We start from the raw sequence: 12,284 nt of genomic DNA on the forward strand, positions 1-12,284 counted from the left end.
TCAGGGATGACCTTGAACTTCTGACCATTGTTCTCCTGCACAACACCTCTGGAGTGCTAGGATTACAGGCATTTAATGGTACACATAGTTTATTATAATTAAAAAGGAAATGTTCATATGTGGACATATGACATGAAAGGAGGAGAGCAACCATCCAGGGGAGACTAATGAAGGGGATGAACCAGAAATGGAGGGGGGAAGGAAGTACACCCAAATATAGCATGTATACTTGTATGAGAGCATCCTTTGTAACACAGTGCCATATGGGTCCAATGAACATACACAATAAAGTTTTTTTTTTTTAAAAGAAATGTTGATGGCAATATGGCTCAGGAGCTAAAGGCTCCTGACATACAAACTTGACAGCTGGAGTCTGAGCCTGGAACCCACAGTGGAAGGACAGAACCGACTCCCAAAGCTATTCTCTGACCACCAGAGGTATGGTGTGCAGTGTACACACCTGTACATGCGCACATAAAATAAAATAATTAACACATTAAATTAATTATATTAAGCAACAACACTACATAAGGCAGAGAGTTGTGAGGGTTAAGTCCAGAGTGAACAACCCCATTGATGCATGGTCTAGCACACACCCAGGCTCCCTACACATCTTCCCAATAGCTTGGGAGGGGAGGAACATCCTCTATCCACGTGACACCAGGAACCAAGTGCCCATCCAGTAGCTCCTAAACAGCTATAAACTGGCTCACATTTTGAGATGGAGTCAACTGTGTCAAAGTTAAAATGAGTAAGGAAATCTAGAGAGGCTGAATGGGGGGCTGGGTTAAGAACACCTCAAAATTAGCTCCATGAAGGGAAATGGTGCACCTGCACAAATATCTCCTAAAATTTTGTTTTAGAAATAGTAAACAATTACACATCTTAAGACTACAATATACAGTATAAAGACGACAATAAAGCCATGCCTAGCCTCACCAACAGTGACTCACTATTAGCATTTCAATAGTATCCTTTTTCCACATATCGGGAACAGTGGCTTGCTCTGACCCTGGATGCTGGCGTGTGACCTCTGCAGGCTCAGACAGAGCAGATCTTCCCAGGAAACACCTCGTGGTGCCCAGGCTGTGTGGTGACATTTCTCTGTTCTCTACATGTAGTCACACAGCCAAGGTGGTTCGTCTGCTTTGGGGACAGTGCGGAACAAGAGCAAGAATCTGCCCAGAAATACAGTCCCCACCCTTTTATGAAACACACACTTATTAGAATGAGCACATCCAAGGAGCTGACTGCAGCTGTCACCGTGGTCACCAGAAACAGCAAACTCTGAAACCAAGGGTTACCCGAGAATTAACCTCCTGACTTTGCTCCAGCAAAATGTTCAGTTTCCCGCAAGTCCTGCCTTTTATAGGCCTTCAACACAGGCACGTCTCCCCAGACTCCAGCACCCCACTTCCTTCGCCCCTCTCCGAGAATTTTCAAAGCTTACCCCTAGAAGCAAAGTTCCTGTCTTGTAGATGAATATGCCCGTATAACCAGGAAGCTAACATGCGACATCAGGGGCTGCAAGGAATGATGGGAAAGAAGGGACACAGAAATCAGGAATTCTGTGATTCAGTCTGGAGTTTATGTGACAGAGTCATGCATTTATTTCACAAACATTTGCAGTGACCCATTTGTATTCTGGCAGTGCTTCCCAAGAGAAAGAGAAATAAGCCACATGTGTGACTGATTTATCATTTTCTATTGACCACCTCTAAAAGCCAGTGAAGAAGCCAGGCATGGTTGTGTGAATGCCTTTAATCATGGCATTCAGGAAGTAGAGGCCAGCAAATTTCTGTAAGTTTGATGCCAGCCTAGTCTACACAAGGTCCAGGCTAGCCAGGATTACATAGAGAGACCTGGTCAAAACAAAACAAAACAAAAAAAACCAAACAAACAAAAACAAAAAAACCCCAAAAAACAATCAAAAAAACAAACCAATAAAGACAAGTAAAATTATTTTTAATATATTTTATAGACCAAGTATATTTAAAATGTTGCCATTTCAACAAATAACCTTTATACAGATTGATCTTTTTAATTGTTTTCCACACAGGTATTCAGGATTTGATAGTTTTACACGTATGATAATCTCAGCCAACTTAGTCTACCTTCATTGTGCAGATTGAACTACATTTAAGGTTTCACAGTGGCCGAAGAGTAGATTCACATATCTGAATTATTATAAGCGTAGTTAAGATTGAATAAAAATTTAAATTTAAATAAGTTAAAACTTAACAAGATTAAAAGTTTAACTCATGTATCCCGTACATGAGTTATGTACTCATCTCAGTGAGTGCACATGGCTCATGGCTACTGTAGACCCCTGCCCCCACGTCCGAGAGCTTAAAAGGGAACACAAAACCCTGCCCTTGAGATTTCAACCAAACAGGGCCTGCAGGAAAGAAACCAACAATTAAAAGAAGTATTCTTGTTAAAAACAGCAGGGACCAGACATTTGTAGGTTAACTTTAGTTCAGGAGAGGAGACAAAAAAAAATGGTATCTAATATAAATAATCTTTCTACATAAAGAAACATTCATTTACCAATTTTTTAAAAAATATTTATCTTGCCAAGTGTGATTTATGATCGTTAGTCCCAGTAGGCACGCAGATCTCTGGGAGTTCAAGACTAGCTTGGACTACATAGAGAGTTCTAGTCCAGTCAGGCAGACAAGTATTTATAGTGAGATTCTGTTAAAAATTAATAAAAAAAAGATCTATTTTGCTTTTATTTATGTTATATTATGTGCATTATTTATTTCTGTGTACATACATGTGGGCCCGTATGGTGGTCAGGAGAGTCCAGATGCCCTGAAGCTAGAGTTACAGGCAGTTGTGAGTTACCAAATGTGGATGCTGGGAACAAAAATGCACTCCAATGTACCTTTAACCTATGAGCCATCTTTTCAGCTCCTCACTCACTAATCTCATGGATTATAACCAATAGGTTTTTCAGAATAAAAGTGTACTATGGTAAGGATGGTATATACACCCCACCACACCTAGCCCTGGCCTAGTAACCAGAAACCAGGTTTTTTGTGTTTTTTGTTGTTGTTGAAACTGCTGTCGTCTCTGGTGGTCACCAGAGATAGCAAATGCTCTACCCTTTGATTTTAACTGGAGACAAAAAAGTGTAGTTTGTCACTGTGATTAGAACTCAGTGACTCACACACTGAGGACTGTCTCTTCCTTTGTCTTCTTACCACCATGCTCCTTTTGAGGCCTATTGTCACATACCCTCCGCAATCCCTCCACCTGCCTGGGACTCCCCAAGATACACTAACTTTTTTCATACTCGGTCACATCCTTCCTTCATCTTGTGATCCTGGGTATATGGGGCCTTGTGTGTTACAGACAAGCACCCTACCGCCGAGACAGGGCTCCAGAACTATTCTGCCTTTATTTTGAGACAGGACCTCACTGAATTACCCAGGCTGGCCTTGAACTCACTTTGGAACTCAGATAGATCTTGAAGTTATGATTCTGGAGTCTTAGCTGGAGAGTAGCTGTGGGAGCCGGTGCTCCTGTGCAGTGCCTTCTGGAGCAGAGTCCTGACTTCTGTGATGACTGCAGCTATCCGAAGGAGGTCCTTGGGTTGGGCTGCTTGGCAACCCCCGTGGCATCTAGCACCAAGCAGGCATGGAGTTGAAGTCAAAAATATCTGTACAACACGTCAGTAAAAGAATGACAGTGTGAGACGGGCACTCCTGTTTAGAGAGTGACATTAAAACCAGCGGTGAACTGAGGGTCTAGGTGGCCACCAAGTCACCCACACTTTTAGGCTTTGCTCCAGTATTTGACTCCAAGCTTTATCTTTGTTTCTTAACAAGTGGGTCAGCTTGGAAGGCACACGCCACAGGGTCCTTAACTACTCGACTGGGGTTCATGTTAACTCTCCTACTTCTTTTGCTCGTGTTGCAAAGAACTGATTCTAAATCTTTCCACTCCTTTCTTGGAGAGTCTCCATCCTCCTGTTTCTGCCACATAAGGACAAGCATCCTTCAAATGTTTCCTGGGAACTCTGCTCGACTTTCCCTTTGCCCTGTTCAATAGGACCACTTATGAAGGGCTGCACAGAGAGGGAAGGCCTGGCTACCATGCCTCCTGTTGGTGAGTCTCAGACGGGACCAAGGCTAGCAAGGGGTGTTCTATGTGGGGCAGGCAAGAGTCAAAACAATCTAGGTCCCCAGGGATTTCTGAGAGTGCAAACACAGGAAGCCAGCAAATCTCACGAGTTTACAGAGACAAACAGGAGGCATGGGCTTGGCAGGAACTGACTAAAGTAGAAGACTGGAAACGGAGCCAGCAGGGTTCTGAGCACAGCCTATGGTTGCCTCGCCTCCAGACCGAGGGAAAACTGAGAGGACATCTTCTTTTATAACTGCTTTCTTTCCTTAGCCCATCTTTTGCAGCTCACTGTCTACTTGACTTACTACACAGTTAGTTCCCTCCACACCCTCTGAGCACTGCCCCACTGCCCCAGAAATCTGCCTGTTTACCTGGCTGTCAGCACATTTGCAAGTGTGCGACACTATTCATTTGGATGCTCAAGGCCTCAGGAAAGCAGTGGTTTTCTGAAGTGGACAGTCTGTGGGAGAGTCTCTAACATGTCTGCAAGGAGAGAAAAGGGGGCGAGGAAGACCATAAAAAGTGCTCAGCAAATGCTAGTGTAAGAGGCTGCCTAGGAAAACAAACAGGTCCCTATATAGTGTTACAGCATCAGCAATGTACAGGGGTGGGGGCAGCCTAAAGCCCAGAGAAGCAAGGAAAAGGGATGATAGATAGCAAAGAGCAGGTTGCAACTGACAGATGTCCTTGAGAGGGCAGGAAGTAGACAGAACAATGTCCCCAATAAAGCAGAGACCCACGGAGCAATGGGAAGAGAAGAACAACACTGAAGGGACCAAGGCAGAACAGGACATCCCAGGGGGAAAAGAACGGAGTTTTGCCATTAGACAGAGGAAGTTTCAGTTCATAAGACATGTTGGTTATCTAGGAGGAAGAGAAGATGATGGAGGAAGTGGATGTTTCAAGACAATAGCTTTAAAAACAATTTCTTCTTCTCTTTCTCCTCCCCCATCCTCCTCCTCCTCATTTTCTTCCTTCTCTTCTTCCTCCTTCTTCCTTCCCTTTCTCACCTCCTTCACAATAAAAGATCAAAAGTGAGCTCAGGAAGAGATTCCTGGAAACTTTCCCTTCAGCTCACAGCTACACAATGACCTGGGACTGTAGAGGACTTTTAGAAGTGCCGTCAGCCCATGCAGTCACCAGCAGGACTCTCTGAGGTCTTAGATGTCTGTTATTGGCAGACCTTGAGCCAGACAGTGACTGCAGGGATGAAGCAATGAGGCCAGCGTAAAGGGGGCAGCTCAGTAAGGAGATCTCTATGGTGAGGGAAGTTCCTCGTGTCTAGGAAGATGGGCAGTCTGGGAGTAGCGAAGCAGCATGGGAAGGTGGGCTCACAGGAGGCAATGGGAGTGGTTTGGTAGAACAGATAATGATCTGATGGCTGTGGCAGTGCCCCTCCTGGTTTCTCAGGGAGTCTCTGTAGGGACCTACGTTTGTTTAGGGGTTTGTTTAGGGATGCCACACTCAGCACTTCTGAGGCTTTTAGCTCCCTTTCCTCCCTTGGCCTTCTGCCACTGGCCCACTTCTAAAGCTGGATCATTTTCAGTATCCACGTTTTTCCCACCTTCCTCTACAACTCTTGAACCTACCTTGTGACCCAGCCCACCACTTGTCAATTCGGCCTGGGTCCTGGCAGACTTTCACAGCCTTCTGTAAGGATCATTTCTAAGCACACTTACCACAAGCTTTCTTTACTCCCTACCCACAAAGGGCTGGATTTTAAGTTGGCTTGGGCTATAGTACAGTTGGTAGACGACTTGCCTAGCATGCACAAAGCCCTAGGCTCTATCCTTAGCAACCCAGAAACAAGGCATGGTGGGGCAGGCCTGTGATCCCAACACTTGGGAAGTGGGGGCTGGAGGACCAGAAGATCAAAGTTATTCTAGACAGCACAGCAGGTTTGAGGCCAGCGAGGATACAAAAAAGGGGGTTCTTATGCTTTCACCCCATCTCCTCCAACACATACAGACAGTGGGCTCTTGGCTTGTCCTTAAAGTCTGACCCCAAATCTTGCCATCTTCCAGCGGCAGTCCCCTCAGCAGCTGCTATGCCTCCTCCCTTCCCTCAAGCCCAGACTCAACTCTCTCCTGCCACTGCTCTGGTCTGCAGATGAAGCCCCCTCTACTTAAGGAATCAGGTCATCTTATGTCTTTTTTCATCTTCCTCCTGAACCTGTGCCTTCCCCAAAGCCCGCATTCTTCACCATACTGTCTCCTCTGCAGGACAGAGGGTTTCAGATCTGACTGTGTTTTTATGTTTTTACTCCAAGAGCTGCGGGGGAGGGGGAAGTCTAGATACTCCCAAAAGAATTCAAAACAGGATCTTTAAGATATGTTTGCAATCTGCATTCACAGGAGCATTATTTATAGCCAACATGTAGAAACAACCCAAATTCCACTGACTGAGAGATAAACAAAATATGGTATAACTCTATTGGGGGATATTATTAAAGAGGAAAGAAAGGGCCTGGGAAGACAAGTTCTTCACCTCAGAGGGTGAGAACTTGCTATTCAAACAGAAGGAACCGAGTTTGAATTCCCAGTACCTGCATAAAAAAACTCACCAAACTAACAAATGAACACAGCAACAAAACCCCGAGTGTGGTCACATGACTGCAACCTTACCAATGTTGGGGGTGGGAGAGATAGAAGGCTGATTAGGACTTGCTGGCCACCAGCCTAGTTCCAGGCCCTGTGAGAGTCTCTTCAGGGAATAAACCAAAACATCTTACATTCTCCTCTGGCCTCTGGGCATGTACACACACACACACACACACACACACACACACACACACATGCACGCACGCACGCACACACGCACGCACACACACACGCAAACACAGGCATGCATCATAAATAAATGAATAAGTAAGAAATAGGAAAAAGTTGTGATTTATGCTACATCATGGATGAGCCACATAAAGTCTTCGAGAACCGGCCCAGTCATAAGGGCACCTTCACTGGTCAAGTCATAGGGACAAGAAGCACAGCAGGGACTGTTGTGGGCTGGGGGAGAATGGGGAGAATGTGAATGGAGAGCTAGTGTTTAAGGAAGATTTTCCTGGTGGGAGATGTTCTGTGGGTGGGTGGGTGGTGAGCACGTTCATACCACTGAATTATATACTTTAAAAGGGTTAGAAATAAAGATTTTTCTTTTAAAAAATATAATAGGTTCTTTTTCCTCACCCGAATGTTTAGATCAAAATTTCCAGAGTGTTGAATGTTTTTGTTTTTTTGCTTCCAACAGACGGTGGCTTAGTGCCAGACACCATGCTGGAGTCAGGGATTCCGATATTAACCACATGGCAGGCCATCCTGAAAGGGCTCATAGCCCAGATAAGACAGCAGCATAGACTCCACACGCACTTAGCAAGGCTAGTAAAGGCGAAGGACTCAAGGGAGTCGGGTGACCTGACTCCTGGGTCAGAGGGCAGGATCCCTAAAGCAGCTCTGAGGTCAGTCTCCTCCAGTGGTCCACACCTGCTTCTTTTCCCTCATTATAATTCGCTACAAAGTTCAACCATTGGAGAGGCGTAGGTCCTGTTCCTGCCCCTCCCTTTGAAGATTTACCCAGGGCTCCTAACTGCCACATGGCAGAGAAAGTCTTCTGAGTTACCCAGTCTTGTTTCATGCCATTTTCCTCTTCCACACTCTCAGGAGCAGTCCTATTCCCCATCCCTCACTGCCCAAATACCTAGATTCCAAAGTGAGGTGTGAGAAGTCATGGACATCACAGTCTTGTCAGTCAGAGCTTTTCAGAAAAAAATCCCCGAGGACAGTGGGTGCGAGCAATAAATGAGATGAGGTCAAATTTGTATGAAAATGGCTTAACTAAACCCATTATTTTATTGTAACTTAAAAAAAATCAAGATGAAAAAATCCTTCGCTTCCTTCTCCTCTGCTCCCCTTTGCCCCCGTGGACATCATGCCCTTCCCTGGCACCCACGGAAACGCTTGCTCTAGATGGTCAAACCGTAAGGAAAAGACCTGCATGACTGGTTTTGCAGTGAGTGAACACTAAGCTTCACCAGGCATGGAGGCACACACTTGTCATTTCAGTTTTAGGGAGGCTGGGGCCAGTCTGCACACATAGAAAATTTGAGGTCAGTTTGTACCACATAGGGAGATTCTGTATCAAAAAGCAAGTAAATAACTGGACAAATAAAGAAACTTACTTTTGCTGGGATAAAATGCTTGAGAACTAGTTTGTTTTTTTTCCTGAATGGTTCCCTGTCTCTGTTTATACATTCGCTTAACATTTTTTGTTGTTGGTTTTTCCAAAACCAAACATGTGGCTGAATAATTTTCACCACTTTTTATTTCTCTTTAGAATCCAGGAGAGGATTGTCCTCCTGGAATTTACTCTCCCTACATCACGATTGCATGGCATCCTGGTACTTCACCCCCACCATGCCCTCTGTCCTTCATTCTCCGTTTTTCCTCACTTACAAAACAAAGGCATTGCCCAAAATATCTACTCTTGCTGCACCCCCCTTCCCTCTACTTCCCTCCCTCCCTTCTTCTCCATTCTGCTTCCCCAGTTCACAAAGAAGAGGAATCAAGAGTGGTAGGGAGGGCACACAAGGCACAGTGATATGGAAGGAAAATGAAGAAAGGGACGGGATGGGAAATACCAGGAGGCAGGGCACCTCTGAGAAGGTGTTAGCAGGCTTATGGGTACTGGAACTCCTAGGCTGGACAGCAATGGCCCTGCTCTGGTGCCTTCGTCATCCTCTGACTCTGATCTGGGACTCACAGGGAGTGTCACCCCTGTGTGAATACTGCAGTGGGCTGCAGGGAGACAGCAGCTGTTGGCTGTCAGCGACCATACCCTTGCCAGCTGTTCCCTGGAAGATCTCCGCATGCTCCCACGCTGGCACACCTGTACTGGCTTGCACTCATTGGTACCGCTTGTCCCTTTATGAGGCTCATTAGTTCCAGGGTGTCCACTAACACTTGATATCCTGGGAGTGTTCAAGGGTGAGACCCAGGCCATCTGTGAGAATATGATTTGAACATGTTCACACTGCCTTCTCTGTGAAGCTGCTCTCTTGCTCACCCTGGCCCTTACTGCTTGCACACTCACTACTGCTTCTGGCCTTGCCACACTTTCTTCTACTTTGTTTTATCTATCTATCTATCTATCTATCTATCTATCTATCTATCTATCTATCTAAAAGATGTGAAAGTATAGTTTCCCCAGCGATTGGTGGGCTTTGTACACACTCTTGTCTTTGCATTGCTGCAGCCAGATACAAATGATGTGTAAGGTAGTAGGCACCCAGTAGTCATTCCTTGGAAGAGTTACATAGGAAAGACTACTGGGCTGACTGCAAGAACATGCCAAGCTGGGTGAGCTGGGAGCAAGGAACTCATCACAGTTCTAGCCACGGCACACACTGGCTTCGTGAACAGGACAGGTCCCTGAGGAGTACTGCTGACCTGCACTGCTTAGACTGTACAAGAGGAGGCAACCATGATTCAGTGCCCACTCTGATGCTATTGGAAGTGTTCAGGGTGGTATGATCACTGACTAAGTACCCATTCTGAAGTAGGCATGTTTGACTTGCCCAATGATAAGCTTATCATGAGAATCAGCAAAAAGCTTTGGATATGAAACAATGCACAGACTCTAAAGCTCTGTAAAAATGTCCATTATAATTGTTTTGCATGTTTATGTGTGTATGTATACATGTATGAGTATTTGCATGTGTGTGGACACATGGGTGTGGAGGCCCAAAGATGATATCATGTGTCTTCCTTGATTCCTCTTTACTTATTGTCTTATTATTAAGACACGGTTTCTCACTTGAACCTGAAGTTTGTCTAGTCTAGCTAGTTAGCTTGCTTCGAGGATCTCATCTCTGGATGCCAAGCACTGGGATTCTAAGAGAGTCACAACACCTACCAGGCATTGGCATAGGTGCTGAGGATCCTTACTCTGGTTCTCACAACTGTGCAGCAACTGTTTTATCTACTGAGTCATCCCCTAGACTCACAACATGTATTTTTTAACACCATCTGCAACACAAATCCCAAATCTTTATTTCTAACCCAGCTTCTGTCCCTAGGTACAGACAGGCACACCGGATGCTGATAAATGTGTAAGCAGCAGCATGCTGCAGTATTTAATTCTGACATAGGCAAGGCAGTCTATCTTCTGATGCCTCATTTTATACTGCTTCCCTGGGAAACCCACACCTGCACCTCGCAGGGTCAGACAGGGCCAGTGTTGGGAGCAACACTGGCTGACTTGGTCCAGACTCTGAGCTTTTGCTTACAGTCACCCCCTGCATTAGAAAGGAGTCATCCTTCTTCCCCTAGTGAAATCTTACTGTATTCCTGATGTGGGATTTCCCTCTGTATGCTGTGATTACCATTAATAAATTAAAAAAAAAACCTCTCTTGAGCCTGTGATAGGGTAGAACTTAGGTAGGCGGGGAAAACTAAACTGAATGCTGGGAGAAAGAAAAAAGAGTTAGAGGGAGAAGCCATGGAGCTGACACTGGAGACAGATGTGCCACAACCTTGCTGGTAGGCCACAACCTTGTGGTGATAAACAGATTGATAGAAATGGGTTAAATATGTAAGAGCTAGCCGATAAAAAGTTAGAGCTAATGGGCCAAGCAGTGATTTAATTAATACAGTTTCTGTGTGGTTATTTTGGTTCTGGACGGCCAGGACAAACAAGCAGCTTACTACTACATATTTGAAGATCAACAAAACCTTGTGGTCACCAAAGTAACCTCTCCCTCTCTCTTGAAAGACAATCTCACTATATAGCCTAGGCTGACTAAACCTCTTGGTTCTCATGCCTCCACTGCCTATGTACAGGAACTGTAGCACGAACCACCATTCCCGGTTAATACAAGCTCCCTGTACTCATACTATGCTACTGATGCTAAGTGCTACAGATCTGCTAGCATTACTAACACATACCCAGCCGCCAGGCTACGTTTGCATACCTTCATTCTACCATTTACTAGTTGCCAGGCATTAAGAAAATGGATCTTGGCTGGGCCTGGTAGCATGTGCCTTTAAGTGCTTTTAATCCCAGCACTCAGAGGCAGAAGCAGACAATTTTCTGTGAATCTGAGGTCAAACCTGGTCTAGATAGCAAGTTCCAGGCCAGCAAGATCTACATAGTGAGGCCCTGGCTCAAAAGACAAAACCATGACCAAAAAAAATAGCAGCAGCAACAACTAGGGGAATGCTTGCTCCAGATAGACAGAGAGAGAGAGAATAGAATACGGATCTTTCTATATTTTAGCTTCCTCTTCTGCAAAGTAGACACAAGCTCCCACATCTGAGAGTTACTTGTGAGGATCAAGAAAAATAATAAAAATTAATGCACATAACAGTCGTGGAAAAATTGCTATGCAAACTACAGGTATGTGTCATACAACCTGCATTAGCAGATGAGACCACCACTCTGCTGTCAAAGGAGACATAGAATGTAAAAGGTGTTTTCATGCAGTGAATTAATTTTATTGCACTCTATGTCCTGGCACTATGTTAGTCACCTTATCTATTTTCTAAAATCAAGGAGATAGGCTGAGAGAGTAAGACAACTTGTCTTAACGCCCAAATCTACTCACTTCTGTAGACTTCAAATGGAACTCATTCTCTACATTGACATTACACTCCACTGTCTCCTTAATAAGACCTTGCATGTCTTACCAGTCTGCTTGTGGGTGACGGAGGACAGAGTTTATCTGCAACTGCTGCTAATGCCTGTCTCCTAAGCACTGCAGTAAATACTCACTCGTGTGATTTTGCTGGGTTAATTAGTTTTTCCACATTGATTGAGCTCCCGCAATGTTACTCAGACAAAAAAGTAAAGCAGGAGTTGCGTCCTAAGCAGAACCTTCTATTGCAGTCCAGCATACGCTCCAGGGCACACGTCTACCCCACATCGTATATTCTATACACAACACAAAGAGTGGAAGCGCAGCCAAGGGTACAACAGGTGAATAAGCTCAGTGCAGAGCGAATCAACCACATGCAAATACCCCAAACAAAACCTTCCCAAGAAAGCTCTAGGTACCGGAATACGCCACGCAAACCTTAGTGGATGGAGTCCCTCACCTCTTGAGGATTGTACAGTGCTGCAAACAGCTCTCCCACCGTGTTTACACAGCAGATCTACCA

General features: G+C 45.0%; 1 long non-coding RNA gene across 1 annotated transcript in view; it reads right to left on the minus strand.

The window, feature by feature from the left end:
• The window catches only part of LOC125404174 (uncharacterized), a 61,753-nt gene that overhangs the window by 16,531 nt on the left and 32,938 nt on the right, over positions 1-12,284 (minus strand). Inside the window, exons 3-5 of the long non-coding RNA XR_015002300.2 lie at positions 4,506-4,617; positions 3,457-3,667; positions 1,451-1,524 (exon numbers count right to left, since the gene is read on the minus strand). This is a non-coding gene — a long non-coding RNA (uncharacterized LOC125404174). The remainder of the gene's footprint in view (positions 1-1,450; positions 1,525-3,456; positions 3,668-4,505; positions 4,618-12,284) is intronic.

The sequence above is a fragment of the Myodes glareolus genome, chromosome 6 (assembly GCF_982192425.1).
Source record: "Myodes glareolus chromosome 6, mMyoGla1.1, whole genome shotgun sequence".
NCBI lineage: Eukaryota > Metazoa > Chordata > Mammalia > Rodentia > Cricetidae > Myodes > Myodes glareolus.